Source organism: Thalassophryne amazonica, chromosome 12 (assembly GCF_902500255.1).
Source record: "Thalassophryne amazonica chromosome 12, fThaAma1.1, whole genome shotgun sequence".
NCBI lineage: Eukaryota > Metazoa > Chordata > Actinopteri > Batrachoidiformes > Batrachoididae > Thalassophryne > Thalassophryne amazonica.
The window spans coordinates 38,629,187-38,646,316 of record NC_047114.1 but is presented as its reverse complement, the minus strand read 5'-3'; the positions used below and the strand labels follow the sequence as shown (position 1 = coordinate 38,646,316).

The 17,130-nt window shown below is 39.7% G+C and overlaps 1 protein-coding gene and 1 long non-coding RNA gene across 2 annotated transcripts in view; both read right to left on the bottom strand.

Moving 5' to 3' along the window:
• LOC117522079 (cAMP-specific 3',5'-cyclic phosphodiesterase 4B-like) overlaps window positions 1–10,256 on the bottom strand; it is a 76,459-nt gene extending 66,203 nt beyond the window's left edge. The window contains exon 1 of the mRNA XM_034183452.1: window positions 10,251–10,256. The gene's annotated coding sequence lies outside the window, so the exon portion shown is untranslated. The remainder of the gene's footprint in view (window positions 1–10,250) is intronic.
• LOC117522083 lies at window positions 600–6,812 on the bottom strand. The gene is made up of 3 exons (XR_004564139.1): window positions 6,698–6,812; window positions 6,561–6,597; window positions 600–671 (listed from the first exon to the last, which is right to left on the bottom strand). It is a non-coding gene; the product is annotated as an uncharacterized LOC117522083 (long non-coding RNA).
• Window positions 10,257–17,130: the final 6,874 nt, after the last annotated feature.

Sequence of the window (17,130 nt, the reverse complement as noted above, 5' to 3'; positions counted from 1 at the left end):
TCAGTGAACTAGACCCTCTGCAGTTTGCCTATAAGAGGGACAGAGGTTACTGATGATGCCGGATTGATCTTGCTGGACATGATCTCAAAGCAGCTTTCACTTGCTAAAGCATATGCTCGGGTTTTGTTTGTAGACTTCAGTGCAGCTTTTAATTCTATGAAATTACATATTCTTCTGAAAAGGCTGGCTGATTTAAATGTTGAAAAGGGCCTGATGCTCTGGATCAGAGACTTTCTGTCTTGTCGCCCTCAAAGAGTTTGTGCTAACAACATTCTGTCAGGAGAGCTCATCATAAGCACTGGCTGCCCACAGGGTAGCGTTCTTTCCCTGCTCTTCTCTAAAATTTTCAATGTTAACATTGGATTTTGTTAATGGAATACTCCAAGGCTTCAGAAAAATATAAGTTCAAAGAGTTGTGGGGGAGCACATGTTGGCCTGCAGGCTAATTCCTGCGCAGAACTCTGGCGCCCCAAGTTAAACAGGCTGTCATTTTAACTACTGCAAAGTGATTGACCCCCAGTGTTCTTTCTACTAAAACATTTATTAATTGAAGACAAGGTGCAACATGCACCCACAAAAGCAAACAATGATGTGACTTACCTACTAGAAACACACTGCACATTTGTCAAAGTGGCGAAGTTGGTCCTGACAGTCTGAAGGCTTGCCAGAACCTGAAGTCAACAGAACAATTGGAAATAAAAGATTACAATCAGGCTTTCAAATCAATTCAAATGAGTTTTGAATTATAGTGCGAAAGGTTTAGTTTTTGACAGGATGGAGATAATGTCATGAAATATTTCAATGCACTTTGTCTTCCATAAAATGACATTGACAAAAAAAATAAATAATTAAAATAAAAAAATCTTCAATGCCTTCCCTCTATTCTTTATATTGTCAAATGCAGCCTTCTTCTTGAGCCCAAATTACAAAAACATACAGCATAATACTTTAGCTGATAAAGTGCAAGTTTGCAGAAGCTGGTGCTGATCTCACCCCCACATACAGTCACAATAAAACTCTTCACTGGACACTTGCTGTAACATATCTTTAAAAAGTACATAGAAATGGTTACCTCAGGTGTCAAGAAAAGCCAGAGACCAAATAAAAAGTCAGACATGAATGAACAAAGTGAGATCTTGCATTTTTTTAAGAGAGTAAGGAGCAGGTGGAATATGAATATAAGAAGAAGCACTTCCTTTGTACAGTAGGTTCATTAAAAAAAAAATCTTGTCTGTACAGTAGGTTCATTTAAAAAAATAATCTTGTCATATTCATTAAACACTTCTGACAAATTCTCCACTAACTAGCTCTAGATATGTCATAATAATTATTGATTTATTATATATATATATATATACACACACACACACACACACACACACACAAAGCATTCAGATATATCCTACTACTTGATTTATTTGAAAAATGGTCAAGTCAGCCCAACTGTGACCCAGACTGGAGAGTTTGTTCTATGGACAAGTTCTTCCACGCACAGGTTTCCACCACAAAATCTGCATCCGCACAAAATAAGGGCTAGAAAAAAAACTAAACATCGGCATGTTCTGATCTCAAAAATATTATTTTGTTGTAGCCATTCTAGTAATTCCAAGTTCTTATATTTATGATGTGTGTCCGTTAATCCACAAGAGATCTGTCATCAAGCTCCCAAAAATAATATCTCTCAGCCTACTGCAATACCATAGCTGCTTTTCTGATGAAACGCATAAATCAACAAATTGGTGAACCTGCATATGTAATTGACAGATACAACAACAACAATCAAAGCATAATTTTCCAACAGGCACAACTTCAAGTTAACTTGTGATGTCAAAAAACAGGGCCAACAGCATGCAACCAACAGTCTGACTAACAATATGTCTGTGACATCAACTTTAGGTTGCAGCTGTTGAAATTTCTAATTTGAGGTGTCATGGTACACAGAAGTCGCGCTTTGGTTCACACCAGTTTAAACATCATGGTTCAGTATGAGTTTGGTTTTGAAAATTCTTCTAATCTTTATACAGTATCTTTAATCTGTGAGCAGCAGACAGCCACTGTCAGTCACTTTAGCACTGTGAGACAAAGTGTAAATGTAAACTTTCTTTTTTCATTAAACATTTATGAACTGGATTAGATATCATCATTCATGTTAGGATAAATTTATTGTGAAGCGTGTTAACTGTTTTGTTTGCTTGTTTTTATTTTGCGCGATGTGCCAAGCCAGACCACTTTCCATATTCTGTTCATTTGAAGTTTGTTTGATTTTTCGCAAATAACAGCATCTCATAAAACCTCACTCTGTACGGATCTGAATCATTGTGCTCAGGTCGTATTTGGCAACCACCTCATCCGTGAAATTTTACACCATTTAATAGAAAACGTCAACTTTTGTCATACGTTGGTGGAGTTCTCAGTCTAAACTTGAAACACTGGACTGAACTCATGCGGGGACAGTGATGTCACACAAATGGGATCGGTTCGCCTTTGCTTTTAGGATTACATTTAGGAAGAAAAACGTAAATTAATTCCATTCATGCTTTCACAGTTTCTGGGTGGAATAACAGTCGCTTGCTTCAGCTGACTGGTCCACTGTTTTCTCTGTTCGACTCAGACAGCAGGCTGAGGGGGCTGACCACACCTCTTGCACTGAGCATGAAACTGAAACTAGAGGGGTACAATCTATGGGTATGGGCAACGCAGCTCGCGGTCGTACCATTTATTCTGTTTTGTGCACCAAACCGTGTGTGTGTGTGTGTGTACATTGTAGTACAAATAGATGTATTGTGACACCCTAATTTACATACAGTAAATTAGGGGCTCATTTTGTCATACAGTCAGTATGACAAAAATATGTTAAGACACCATTAAGTGGTTGCAACCCTGCTTAATACATGTATGAATATTATTGAGAGGCTTACAATAAGAATGGGATTAAAGGATTATATTATACATGTTTTTAGGATGTAAACACAAGTCATCAGATGTCAGGAAAAGAAATAAGTACAGATTCCATAGCATAAAGTGGATGAGAGCGTATGACTCCCCTGGACAGGACACAGGTTACTTCAAGAGCCATATGTCTGCTTCCCATCAAGTGTCTTGTCCAAAGCAGACTGATTGCATGTGTGCTGGGAATCAGACCCAGGACTATGTATGCATCCATTCATTTTCTGAACCCACTTATCCCAGTTAAGAGTCACAGGGGAAGAAGGAAGGAAGGGGCTGGAGCCTACTCCAGCTGTCATTCCATGGACACTCCCAGACAACGTTTGAGTCAACAGTTCACTTAAAGTAGAAATGCATTGAAATGCAGTCAGATCTTTGGACCAAAAATGACTTATATTTACACATAAGATCCTTCTGAATGTAGTAAAGTAAATCTGCAAGCCCAGATCTGTCATTCAGCTAAATTTAGCCTCCGCAAAACTGTCATCACCATCCGGGACGCTGCCGAGACGTCAGAGAGAAGACCCTATCCCCAGCATGCATTGCGCGCGCCAACTGTAATTTGTGGATTTACATCAGTTTGCATCTGCACCTTTTTCTTGTCTTATACGGAAGGATCTACTTTTTTAAAACTTCATATTGTCTTGCGGCACATTTGGTGAGTACACATTTCTTTTATTTGTGCATGAAAATTATTTTGGGGGACTTTTTCATACGCCCATTTGACTGAGTGGTGTCACACTGAAAATCTACTGTCTTTCGCCTCCAGAGTTACCGTCGCGGAGTACGGAGGAGGGACCCGCAAAGAATTCAAGTAATTAAAAAGATATAAACCTCTCTCAGCGGCCACGGAGCTCTGCGACTCCGATTACCGAGACGTGCAGCGCTGCGGATTTTGCCGCAAGAAGTCTGTCCTTGCGAGCAACAGGTGTCACCGGCCGCTTCGCATTAAAACAGTGAGCGTAGTCTCTGGACTTGTGCCAAGTTGGCTGCACCTCCATTCAGTAGACAGAGAGGTGGTGCCGGCTGCCAAAGCAGACATGGGGGCGATGTGAGTGGCCCGCCAGACTCGGTAAGCGCATTGGAGGCAGAGAGCGAGGCGTCGGGGAAGAACGTCGCCCGCTGTCGATGTCGCCGCTGATCTGAGCATGCAGAGCTGTATCTCACATTCATTGCAGCTTACTTTTGGATGTTGAAACCAGGACGTGTATAACAGTAACATTACTAACAGATAAAATCAATTTCAATGCGGGATCGGACTGAAGGCGTGAGCACTCCGTCTTCTGCCGGACGTCACTGCAATGTCCCGGATGTACAAACAGTTTTCGCTGAGGGCCAAATTTTAGCTGCAAATTTGTCATATTTAAACGAAGATTTCTCCGCTGAAGTACAAATTTGGGCTTGCAGATTTACTTTACTGCATTCATAAGGGTCTTATAAATACATATCAGCTATTTCTTTCTGAGATCTGACAACATTTATTTCAATGCAGGTCTACTTTAACGCGCATGTCTTTGGAAGTAGGAAGAAGCTGGAGCACCCGCAGGAAGCCCACACAGAAAGGACTAGCTGGGAAACTAATCTGAGACCTCCTTGCTCTGAGACTACAGGTAACCCAGCTCCTTCTCCCCTTTCACCTGCCTCTACAACCAGATGTCAGGCATCAAATATTCCAGCTCTTCAACAATGTACTTAAACTACCTTATAAGTAGATATCATCAATTTCTATTTAATATACCAGGTGGCAGATGCAGTCTGTGAGCTGTTGCCAGCAGCCGCCATCTTGCTTAGCGTTATTCGCGTCAGTCATTAGATTAAATAGAAATCTATGATGCACTGACTTGGGTTAAAGTGATCTGAAAATGCTGTTTTGTGCAGCATTTAGGTGCTGCGACAAGCTGACAAAGGAGTATCAGCTGGTTAAATAAAGGTTAAATAAATAAAAAATAAATAATAATAAATTGTGGAGTGAGCTTTCATAAGTGTGTATTATATGTAGTATAAATGATGTGGGGGGAAATGACTAAATTGCTGAATAAAGATTAGAAAATGATTTATTTTTTGTGTCGGTCTGTATTCTGTAAAGTAGTGACTTCAGTTTTACTGCCTGAAGGCTTTGTCATGATAAATATCTCACCATTCGTTTAGCAATTCAATTTGAAGTCTTACTTTCATAAGTTTCAATGTATCCCCTTTTTAATTAGCCTTGGTTTTTTTTCTTCACATCAGGTTTTCCATCTGAGATATTCTGTAAGAGCAAATGCTTTTTCTCTCAATTTGGTAGGTCACATGACAGTCACTTTGATGTTGTATATTCTACTAATGTATAATATACATGAATAAGATTAACTTCTCGATTATATACTCTATATTCCAGTGAAGAGTTTTCAGATTTCTTTCAACTTCATTCAGAAATTATTGAATAATCTTACTTTCACCCTGGCTGGTGTGGCTGTTTCATTTTATTTATTTTATTTGCTATTTTCATGGAGAAGCGTTCCAAAAAGTGGGTTTAGAGCAGTCTTTAATATGATGTGAGCGTGCGAAGCTCTTACTTTCATCCCTGATTATTTCCATCTTTAACTTAACTTCATAATGAAATTAATTAATGATCAGACAAGTATCTCGCATCATGGCAGACATAGTGTGTTTGACAAATTGGAATTTTCTATCTGTTCTGGGACTAACAAATTTATTCAAGTCTATTATATAATAATCTGATCCTCTTCTGTATTTGTTTTGACACATAATGGCTGTACAAATTCAGGGCTGTGTTTGAATAAATTTAACAGCACAGTAATAGCACAGAAATGTAGATTTATGGTGAAACTCTCTTGAAAACATTGATCATGCCCACAGAGATTTCTATTTATGTCTGGTTGTCAGACGCTAACCAAGATGGTGGCGCTCTGGCAACACCCAGCGATATGAGCGGACTGCCCCGGTCCACCATCTAGTGATTCAATAGATATCAATGCAGAGACCAATTGCCCCCTTTTCTTTAATCTGAATTGAGAGACAGTAAACACTGAAGAATTGCTGTAGGTTACAAACAGATTTTGCATTTCCACCATGTTTGTTTTGAATTTCAAATGCACGTTTTTGTTCTTGACATACAAGAACATTGTCTGTTATTCATGCCTGCTACACAGTGATGTACTTACTACACTGATGTCATAATAAATTGTGTGTGGCTCCATCTGCAGGACACAAATTGGAACTCCTCACCTTGATCATTCATGGTTTTCATGCTGAAAGCTCATATCATAAAGGCATTGTATTTCTGTAAAACTACAGTATGGAAAACCCAAAGGCTGTGTTAATTATGAAAGAATTAGCAAGTTCCTTTGTGTGCAATCATTCAGAGTTAAGTGGCCTTGGACCAGTAACGTTTTCAATTAAACTAGGAAAAAAAAGTCATCTAACTTTGACAGTCTCAGAAGCTGATCTATACATATATTTATCAATATTCTGTTCTAAAGGCCTTCAAATGTTTAATTCTTTCTTTTCAGAATAAAAACATCTATCTTACTGCACATGAGCCAACACCATCACTGACCTAAGGGAACCACTGCTTTTGTACTTAATCTGTAAAACAATAATGTGACCTTTACCTGTGCAAACGGAGTCACAATCAAGTTGTCAACATGTCTGAAACAGAAAGTAAGAAGGATTTACTGAAATCTGTGCAAAAACAGTAACAGTGAAGGTGACACAAAAATGCCTGTCAGTGGTTACAGCACCAACTCACAGTTCTCCAGCAATGGAAGAGTTTCTGGACATGGACTTTGGTGACAGGTCGTAGTCACTGTCAGAGCGGTACAGGAAGGATTCTCTGCGCTGGCCATGGCTTGCTGCATTGGGATGTAAATCAGACCTGAACCTGGAGAAACCTGCAGGTCTGAAGGACTGCAGCACCGTGACTGCCTGTTCTCAATCTCAAAGCTAAGAGGAGAGAAAGATGATTAAAATGTTACTTAACAGATCAAGAAAACATCTGGACCCCATCAACAAATTAAATTAGGGAATGGGTCTGGATAATTCCTAAATCAGTCTCAGGTAAAGACGACAGTGAAAATTCAATTCAATCATAGTCAGTATCCCATGTACTGAATACTTAAGTAGGTTACCACTATGTACAGGCTTGTGCAAACTGTTCACAAGTCCAATCCAGGGAAGAGATGTGACATAATCCTTTTCATTATTACCCACCCCAGTCTTAGCCTTAAAAACATAACAACAACATACCTACTGTAAGAATGTTTCAGCACTGGAATACCACCCAGTGACATTCACTTGACCTGAATGATTAAATCATTGAACAATAGAGAATAATGGTTCTCTATTTGTGATCAGTTATTTCAGTAAATCAACAAGGAAAAAAAAAAAAAAAAATTTTTTGATGTGCTCCACTTTTTCAAGTATGAACATCTGCTTAATTTCCATTTTAATTAAGATGAACAGCTTTGAACAAACTGTTCACCACTGTAATATTGCTCAACTTGAAATTTCAAACGCATGTTAAACTGATTTAAGACGTGCGTTAACTTATTTTTACCTTAAAGACAGAGAGAGAGAGAAAAGATTCAAACGTTTTTCTGGAGCTGACACCCAGTGACAGTGGATGAAAGTCAATGAGACAGACATCTTGTTGCCTTCTCATATTTAACAGGGTTTCCATTGCAGATTTTAAAAAAGTTAAGCGATAATTTCAAAATGTTGACAAAAGCTTGTACTTTAATGACAGTGTTCCCATTAACTGATGGAATGTGACTGCTGAGTTTTGTCATTTTGCAATAACAGTCATTTTTAGCAGGACTCTCACAATTTGATTTCTACTCCGTTTCAACTTATATACAGAAAAATCACATTTGCTGTTAATAGCAATAATAATAAAACCAACAATTTATATAGGGCTTTTCCAGGAATCAAAGCACAAAAAAGACTGCAACAAAAAAATCCCAAATTAAAGAGTTGATAATACAGAAAAAAGGTGTGACTTGTATATGTCATTTTATTTCAACAGACGTTTTTTTTTAATAGATGCTAATTATACTCCAAAAAATGTGGCATCCAAAGCCTGTAGTTTATAAACATTTAAGTTATTAGACTGAGAAGTGACACTCTTGATGCGCTTCATTTTTCATTCAGGAAGACTCTTCAGTTCTTGACCATGGTATTTTTAAGCCATTCAAAAAGTTTCATCATTTATGCACTGACATTTTCAAGTACAAGTCACTGGATGGGTTTCAGATTCACAGCCAAGTGAAGGCTGAGAAAATAAAGTGTTCGGACGTCAGATTTTATTTTGCGTCCCTTCTGTGTCTGGATGGATTAAAGCTGTTAACTAGTGTCCCCTGTGTTGTTTTCACAGACAAAATGGCCCAAAAATGTAAGAAAAAAAATTAATTCAGGCAAGTGGTGAGAGAAATTCTTAACACTGAACCTTTCATCTGTGCTTCACATGCGTGCGCGCGCACACACACACACACACACACACACACACACACACACACACACACACACACACACACACACACACACACACACACACACACACACACACACACACACACACACACACACACACACACACACACACACACACCACAATTCTACATTTTTCAGTATGATTAGTAGTAGTTAGTGCTGAACTCATGATCAAGAAGGGCGTGATCTGTGAAGGAATTCTGAAAAGAGTATCTCTCGACAATGAAGAACTGGTCCTAGTTCTTTCCAGCACTAGCCTATAGCAGTCAGCCTCTCGGTAGGTGGGGTCTGGTTAGGTTAAAAAACTCCAGCTTTTGTTGGCTTCTGGTTTATTCTTCTCTACAAGAGTCAAGACAGAAGTCAGACTACCAGAGAAAGAATTTTAGCTGAGGAAGCTTCTGTGATTTGAAGTGAAACGTCTTCACGTCAAGCAACCCAGTCCAGTCGAAGATTCAAGCTTCTCTACTATGGAAACCACCTGGACAACTGAGAGCCTACACAGAAACATTGCGACCAACTGTGGGCATGAGGCCCTGGCACTGGTACGTAAGCTGGAAAGGACTGCTAAAAAGATAGCTAACTTTAGAAACCACTTAAGATTTAACCTAAGATGCAAACAAAACAATGTTATTCCCAAATGCATGAAGCAAAAGGCACTAGAAGCAGGCCACACAGCAGAAAAGATCCAGCACAGTTACCTTAGGAGGATTTTGGGTCTTAGAATTAGAAGGCTTCATTTTAAAATATTAGACCTCCAAAATAATCTTGATAGTCTTTACAAAAGGTTAGAAACCTTAGTGGGGGAAGAGGCCCATAATAAGATCACAAAGTTCATAGTTAAAATTCAAATGGCTGAGCATTTAAAAAGTAAGGAGAGGCAAATCAGGAAGTTTCACAACCTTTTAGTGCAGAAAAGGTGTACTTTCAGTGGGAGTAGTTTTAAAGATACACCCAGACAAATTAGTGACAAAAGGGAAAATTGGGTAAAGAATCTGTCCGACAGGGTTCTTATACAGACAGAAAAGGATGTGCTCACCAAAGGATTAAATTTCTCAGTGACCCCTAAACATATACCGACAGTATATTACATCACTGCAGTAGAGTCAGCCATTAAACACAACAGTTTGTCAGAGTCAGAAGCTGGGGACGTCCGACTAAGAGTCACAGCAGCGCTTAACAGTGCTAAGCCTCCTCCGTCCAACATCACAGGAGAAGAACAGAAAGCTTTGGCAGCACTGCAGAAGGACCAAAGCATCCTTATCCTGCCAGCAGATAAAGGCAGATGCATGGTGGTCCTGAACACATCGGACTACGAGGACAAGATCAACAACTTGCTCAATGACTCCAGTACATACGAACGTCCTGAAGAGAGACCCCACGAGTGGCTATAAGAAGAAAATCATTAGCTGCCTCCAAACCTGGAGAAAGAGGGACTCATCGACAGGCAGACATACTACAGACTGTACCCGGGGGACGCCACTCCATGCATCTATGGACTGCCCAAAATCCACAAACAGGACGTGCCACTCAGGCTATTGTATGTAGCACAGATTCCATCACATACAATTGTGGCCAAGCACCTCAAGTGGATTTTGGCTCCTCTAGTGGGTAACTCAGACCACCATGTGGAGAACACACAAGATTTTGTGAACAAAATCAAGGACCTGCAGCTGGAGGCAGATGAAACTATGGTGTCATTTGATGTGACTTCGTTGTTCAACTACATCCCCACCGCTGAGGCCATCTCAGCTGTGAGGCAGAGACTGCTGGAAGATGTCTCTCTACCTGAAAGGACCAAACTCACACCAGACCACATCTGCCAACTCTTGGAGATCTGCCTTAACACCACGTATTCCCTGTTTAGGGGGAATTACTACAAGCAGATCCATGGTTGTGCGATGGGGTCTCCGGTATCCCCCATAGTGGCCAATCTGTACATGGAGCGAGTGGAGAAAACAGCCTTGACGTCGTTCACGGCATCTCTCCCAGTCACTGGTTCAGATATGTCGATGACACATGTGTTAAAATCAAGCAACAGGAGGTCGAGGGCTTTACAGAAAACATCAATTTGGTGGACTACAATATCAAGTTCACACGTGAGGATGCCAGAAAACAACAATTTAGCCTTCTTGGACTGTGATGTTACGATTGGAGAGAACAGGCAGCTCCAGACAGAGGTTTACAGAAAACCCACTCACACTGACCAATATCTGCTCTTTGGCTCAACTACCCCCTTGAACACAAGCTCGGGGTGATCAGGGACTCTTCAACACAGAGCCCTACAGGTGCCCACAACTGCACAGGGAAGGGCTAAAGAACAACAACTTGTACGGAAAGCCCTCACAGTATGTGCGTACCCACGTTGGTCCCTGGACAAAGTGCAGAAGTCCCAGAAAACAGAGACCAGATAGACAGGAGACGGAGACAAGAAGAAGAGGAGTGTCTCTCCCTTATTTAGCAGGAGTAGGGGAAAAACTACAGAGGATCTTCAGACAGCACAAAATCCCAGTTACTTTAAACCAGTCAACACCTTGAAACAGAAATTAGTTCACCCTAAGGACAGGATCCCTAGTTGCAAACAGAGCAATGTAGTGTATCATATCAGATGTCAGGAAAACTGTAATGAACACTACATAGGTGAGACGAAGCAACTTTTACACAAGAGGCTATACCAGCACCGCAGAGAGGTTGCCAGTGGACCTCAGTCTGCAGTTCATTTCCACCTGAAAGACACTAACCACACGTTTGAGGACAAGGAAGTTAAAATCTTAGCCAGAGAGAAGAAATGGTTTGAGAGAGGTGTCAAGGAAGCATTCTTTGTAAAACAGTTGAAACCCAGCCTTAACCGCGGAGCGGGTCTCAGACACGCTTTGTCCCCTGTTTACAATGTGGTACTCAGGTCAAAGCAGTTTCAGTCTTTTGTTCATGGTAATGAGTCATTCACGTCATCAGGAGAAAGTGGTCAAGGGAGCCATCAGGGGAGGCTTCCGTCCTGTCATTAGGAGAGTGCTAACTAGAGCACAATAGGTGCTAATTAGAGCTATTGTTTAGTCACTAGCCTATAGCAGTCAGCCTCTCGGTAGGTGGGGTCTGGTTAGGTTAAAAACTCCAGCTTTTGTTGGCTTCTGGTTTATTCTCTCTACAAGAGTCAAGACAGAAGTCAGACTACCAGAGCAAGAATTTTAGCTGAGGAAGCTTCTGTGATTTGAAGCGAAACGTCCTCACGTCAAGCAACCCAGTCCAGTCGAAGATTCAAGCGTCTCTACAGTACAGAAAAACCCATCAATTAGACATTTTATGCATGACCATATGGCCGAAGCATGTCATTTTTCTCCCCAATGCAGTTTTTAGATCAGTCTTTCCTTTTTGATGTTTTAACCCTTTATCTTTTACACCACATGATCAATGCAACCTCCTCATCTGAAGTTTCCTATGAAACAAATCATCAGTCTCCAGTTTTCCGGAAAACCACCAAGCAATTCAAGTCTCCTTGCCATTTGCTGGGGAGTTTGTTCTGAGACTGAATTTTGCATGGAAAGAGATGCAAGTCAGCCCTTAGAATGGGTTGCACAGACAACAGTGAATGTTACCTTTCTGCAGACGAATGGATTTTCTCGGATTTCGCCCAACTGACTCTCTCACAGCAAATACATGTTCCACTGAACAGCCAGTTCTTCTTCTGCCACTGTGTCCTTTGTTCAAATTGCACACAGATCCCACAGTGGAAAATTTAGCAACAGTTCTGCTAATTGTTTTTCGATTTGGTGTATTAGTTGTGTGAATGAATCCTCGATACCTACGCTGCACCTAAATCACTAATTTTGTTTGGTGCCAAAACTTGTTTTTTGTTCTGTGAATTAGGGTCAACTGCAGCATTTTTCCTGGACTTCAATGTCTTGCAGAACAAACTGTAGAGTTCTTGAAATGAGAAAAACACCATTATTTCCCAGTAAAACCATTTCCTGCTATTCATATTTCAGAGTAATTTTGGGTATATTTTTTGAGACACCCCATATAGTTACTGCACTTCAATCCCACTTCCAGGAATGTGAATTAGAGAATAGAGGGTGGCACACGTATTGCCTGCGGATCCTCTGTTCTTTGAGCTTGTAACTCTTTGATAAATATATTTGTGCAAGACATGCATTTCCTAAGTCTTCTTTGAGCTCAGGTCCAATTTCATCATCACAGGTGTGCAACATGACCTTGGACCCATAAAGGTCAAACTCAAGGTCGCAACAGTTTTTGAAGTTTACAGCCATTATAGATTAAAAATTATTTTGCATATGCACCAAACGTGCAAACGGAATCAAACACTTAAAAAAATAAAATTAAATTCAGTTACATTTACAGGATTTATAATACTCGTATTATTATATTAATTGCACTTGATCAGAATGTGCGCAAATAATTTTCTTATGTTAACATAAGAAAATTATTTGCCTACCTAAAGTCATGTTTTTTTAATTCCCCATTGTACATACTTGGGTGTATTTCACAAAAATGGTTTCAATTGTATTTCAGGGGATATAAAATAGTAAGGAATAGTAACAACAGCAATTACATATAAATTTTGCAGACTATATTAAGAAATCAGGCCTGATTTCCTGAATTTTGCAGTCAGGATAGAAATCATAAATAGAAAGAAAAACCCGCAAGGATGAAGTGGTTCCATTTTGGATAGAACTGTATAAAAACCAAGGCCCCACAGAACACGCATAATACATCACTGAATTACAAAAAATGAATTTGCATGGATCAATGTCAGACATTTATCGCATGATGTCCCCGCTTGTCTCGTCAAAATTGATCATTACTAACAATCTTTGTGACAGTTCTCAAAAACACAATTTGTGATTTTATAATGTGACACTGCATCCCTGTGCACTGAAAAATTGCCAATGCAGTTTTAAACTTCTATAGAATAAATAATTTATTATAAAATGATCAACAGATTGTCAAAATATCATTTACAGTCATAATTCAGAGTAGGACAGCATCTAATAATTATAAAAAGTAAATCTGACTCATTGCAAATGTCATGTATTCACAGAATGTAAACATCCGTAATCCATGCAGACAGAATTGTAGATAATGCTGCAGTTAAACCACCACAGATGCACAGATGGATATAATCAGTTTGGTGCCATGGAGCGGGTGCAAGAGGGAATGAATCACTCTGTAACCTCATGATCAGAAATCTAAGGTCAGATCATAAACCAGACACAAAAACCCAATAGATCAGTGGCATAAAGAAACTAGAGATGCTGCACCTTATGACTAAACATCAACAACACTACTGTACAGCTGAGGAGATATGTTAACATACGCATACATTCAAAACCATATTCTTCTCGTGCACAAATTCAATTTTAACAAGCAGTGCAAATCAAGTCAGAATGTCAACTTTATTTTACGTATGAAGCTATTTGAAAACAAGACTTACAAAACAGATTTCAGTTTTGATTCAACTTGATCAGAAATTGATGGAATTGTATTACAAGGTTATAAGTGATTAACCAGCAGAGCAATTTTTAGCCAAAAGTTTCCATTGTTTTAATTTATGTTTATTTTTGATTAATAGCTTCCTTGGTCACCAAAATTTCAGGTCACAGAGACGAAGTGCTCATCACAGGTGGACAATGACATAATATATTGCTACCCAATTCCTCCATCTCCTTCAGTTCCTTAGTTTTGATCCTGAGGTTCGATGTGAACCATTTGAACAAAAATGTGTTTGTTTGGGACTCTTTCATCAAGTCTGCATGATCCTAAGCATCTTGCATGCTTGTATAACTGACTGTACAGTTGGTTGTATGAATTCTTCTGAGATGGCTTCTTTGGAGGAACCTGACTAGTGGAGATACAAAATTCAGCTTTGGAAGCCTCGTCCCCCCCGCACTTAAATCAAAGAAGTAAGAGTTTTGCATTAGCTCCGCATATATAGCCAAAGGTTCCCAATTATGCCAGTTAGTCTTTCAGGAGCTTTTTAAAAGTAATTCTTTCAGTTTTGGGGGATCTTTTGGAATCTTCCATGCTTTTAAAAAGGCTTTTTTATCTGAGGTATGTAACTGCTGTCCCACTGAAAACCTGGAATCACATAATTACAAAACATTACTCTCCAACATAATATTTTGATGTTAAGCCTCTTTCACACCAGGCCAATGTCGAGTTGCGTAATGCAGTATACCAACTACACTGAGCTTAGGCAGCCCTACATGGAAATACGCTTAGGGACACAAAGGGGTCTGTGAAATGGATGCAATTAACCCCAGAGGGTTATTAGACGACACGAGGAGTCAGGGAGAGAGTCGCCTTTATGAGGTAAGGAAAAGAAGAAAAACACTGATTTAATATGACTAAAGTTTTTAAAGGTCCATAAAGTAAGAAAAAACATATTGGCTATGTAATGTCAGACGTTTCCCCTCTCAGACAAAAATTTATGCAGACAGTCAGCATCAGCTCAAAAACTAAGATTTTGTGGAGCTTTTCACAACCAAATAACCATTTAAAACATAAAACCCTCCGCTAGTTAGATTTCTCAATAAATGACCCCCGACTATTTAATGATACTATCAAAGATACGGTGTCTGAGTTATGTGAATTGTAAAAATGACATCTTCGGTGTGTTTTCAGGGGAACTTCTGCAAAACAACTACATTTAAATCTGTATCCACATTAAAAACAGCTTAAAATTTGTAATTACACTATGAACAAATGAACAGATTCTACATGACACACTTTCCTCTTGTCATACTGACAGCAGTGTGTCGGCTCCGAGGCTTTTAATGTTTTTTGACAGAATTTGTTGGAAATGTGCAACTTTCAAGTGCTTGGTGCAGACTTTTGCAAATCATAAAACAGCAGAGCAACAACAGGACGCAGTGCTCTATGCATGTTTACTCAACACTCCGCTCCTGTATCTAAGTTTATGCAACACTGCGCTACAGTACACCATGCCTCCACAATTGTACACAATTCTACACCAGTCCGGCGAAAAACCTTACAGGTTTTTTTTTATTAAATCAGTAGATACCTACATTGCAGCTGGTCTGCTCTGTGTCAGCCTGATCCCGTCAGATCTCAGAAGCTAAGCAGTGCGGCATCTGGTTAGTACTTGGATGGGAGACCTCTTTGGAACACCAGTGGCTGTGCGTGTTTCTACAGGTAATACTGGAGTTGCATCAGGAAGGGCATCCGGCGGTAAAACTTGTGCCAATTACCAATGCGGATCTGGCTGTATCCGCTGTGGCGACCCCGAACAAAACCGGGGAGCAGCCGAATGAACAACAACAGATACCTGCATTGCTAGATTTTATTCATCCTGCTGAACTTTGCTGGCACTGAAGCTTCAAAACCACAGAAGTTCTCTCACGATTGTGGCACGTTAAAGTCTATCAACTACTGGAAATTATGTATTCTGACTTTTTCAATGTATCAAATCCATCTGCACGTCCAGGCAGTCTGTAAAAACGGCGTCATGGAGCCAAGCTTCTTCCCCTGCATAGAGTTGGATTGTGCTGCGTATTTAGTGTGCAACTTACGCAGCCATTCCTGCATACTAAATACGCAGCACAATCCAACTCTATGCAGGCCCGGTGTGAAAGGGGCTTTAGACTTATATTTATTGTTAACTGCAGTAGCAATGTGACCGGGGGGGAAGACAGCCTCACACAGCACTTAGTCTCTTTTAGGCTCTGTGTCCACTCAGTGCTTTTAAAATGAATTACTGTAAATCTATTTCACTATTTGCCCCACACTCAGTCCTTGCTTCTCATTTGTGTTCCTTGTTGGATTATCTAGACTCATATCCCAAAGTCTCACATCTCTTCCAGAAAAACTCAAGATTAATGTTAAATGTCCACAGTGATTATAAACACATGCAGAAGGCTAAAGTCCTCTTCCTCACACTGTGCGTCATCCAAATTCTAACTGCACATAACATTATCATGCTTACCAAGTCAACTAATCTCTTAATCTGACATGCACGTACGCACACACGCAAGCAGACACACGCAAAACCACATAATATAAAATGTATATTATATATCAATCTGATGTAATAAATATATAATACTATGGTGATGATAAAGTACTAATAGTGTTCTATTTTGTCTAAAATTTAAACCTACCCAGAATGCATTGAAGATTTTTTTTTCTTGCAGAAGAAAAAACAAAAAAAACATCAAAGGTTCTTGTGTTTTGAGAGGGAAATAAACAGAAAATACATATACTCAGACAGCAAAAATCAATCGATCATTTCCAGGATACAGTTTTGAAAGAACCACAGAAAGAAACATGACAAGAAATAAATAAATAATAAGTCACCTAGGAGCTGAGAGGTGTCTCATGCTGATTACATCCTCGCTGAAGTCAAAGTATCCAACTCTGCACCTGGGAGACCTCAGAAACATGCTTTCCACCTCTTTTCTCTTCATCATATGCCAAAAAACAAAACAACTCTACAGACGCTGCTCACTTAAATGTGCACACCATAGGTACACACATTTTCCCCCTCTGTGCCAAAGCACCAAAGATTAGTGAGCATGTTTATCATCTCACCCTCATTTGACTTTGAAACCACTCATGACCTGAAAGTGCATGCGTAGTAGAATTTACAGTCAGATGCAATCCAACCAACTGAAGGCTTTTGTTTTTTCCTCTGAAGCGCATATGGTGTAGAATGCATACTTC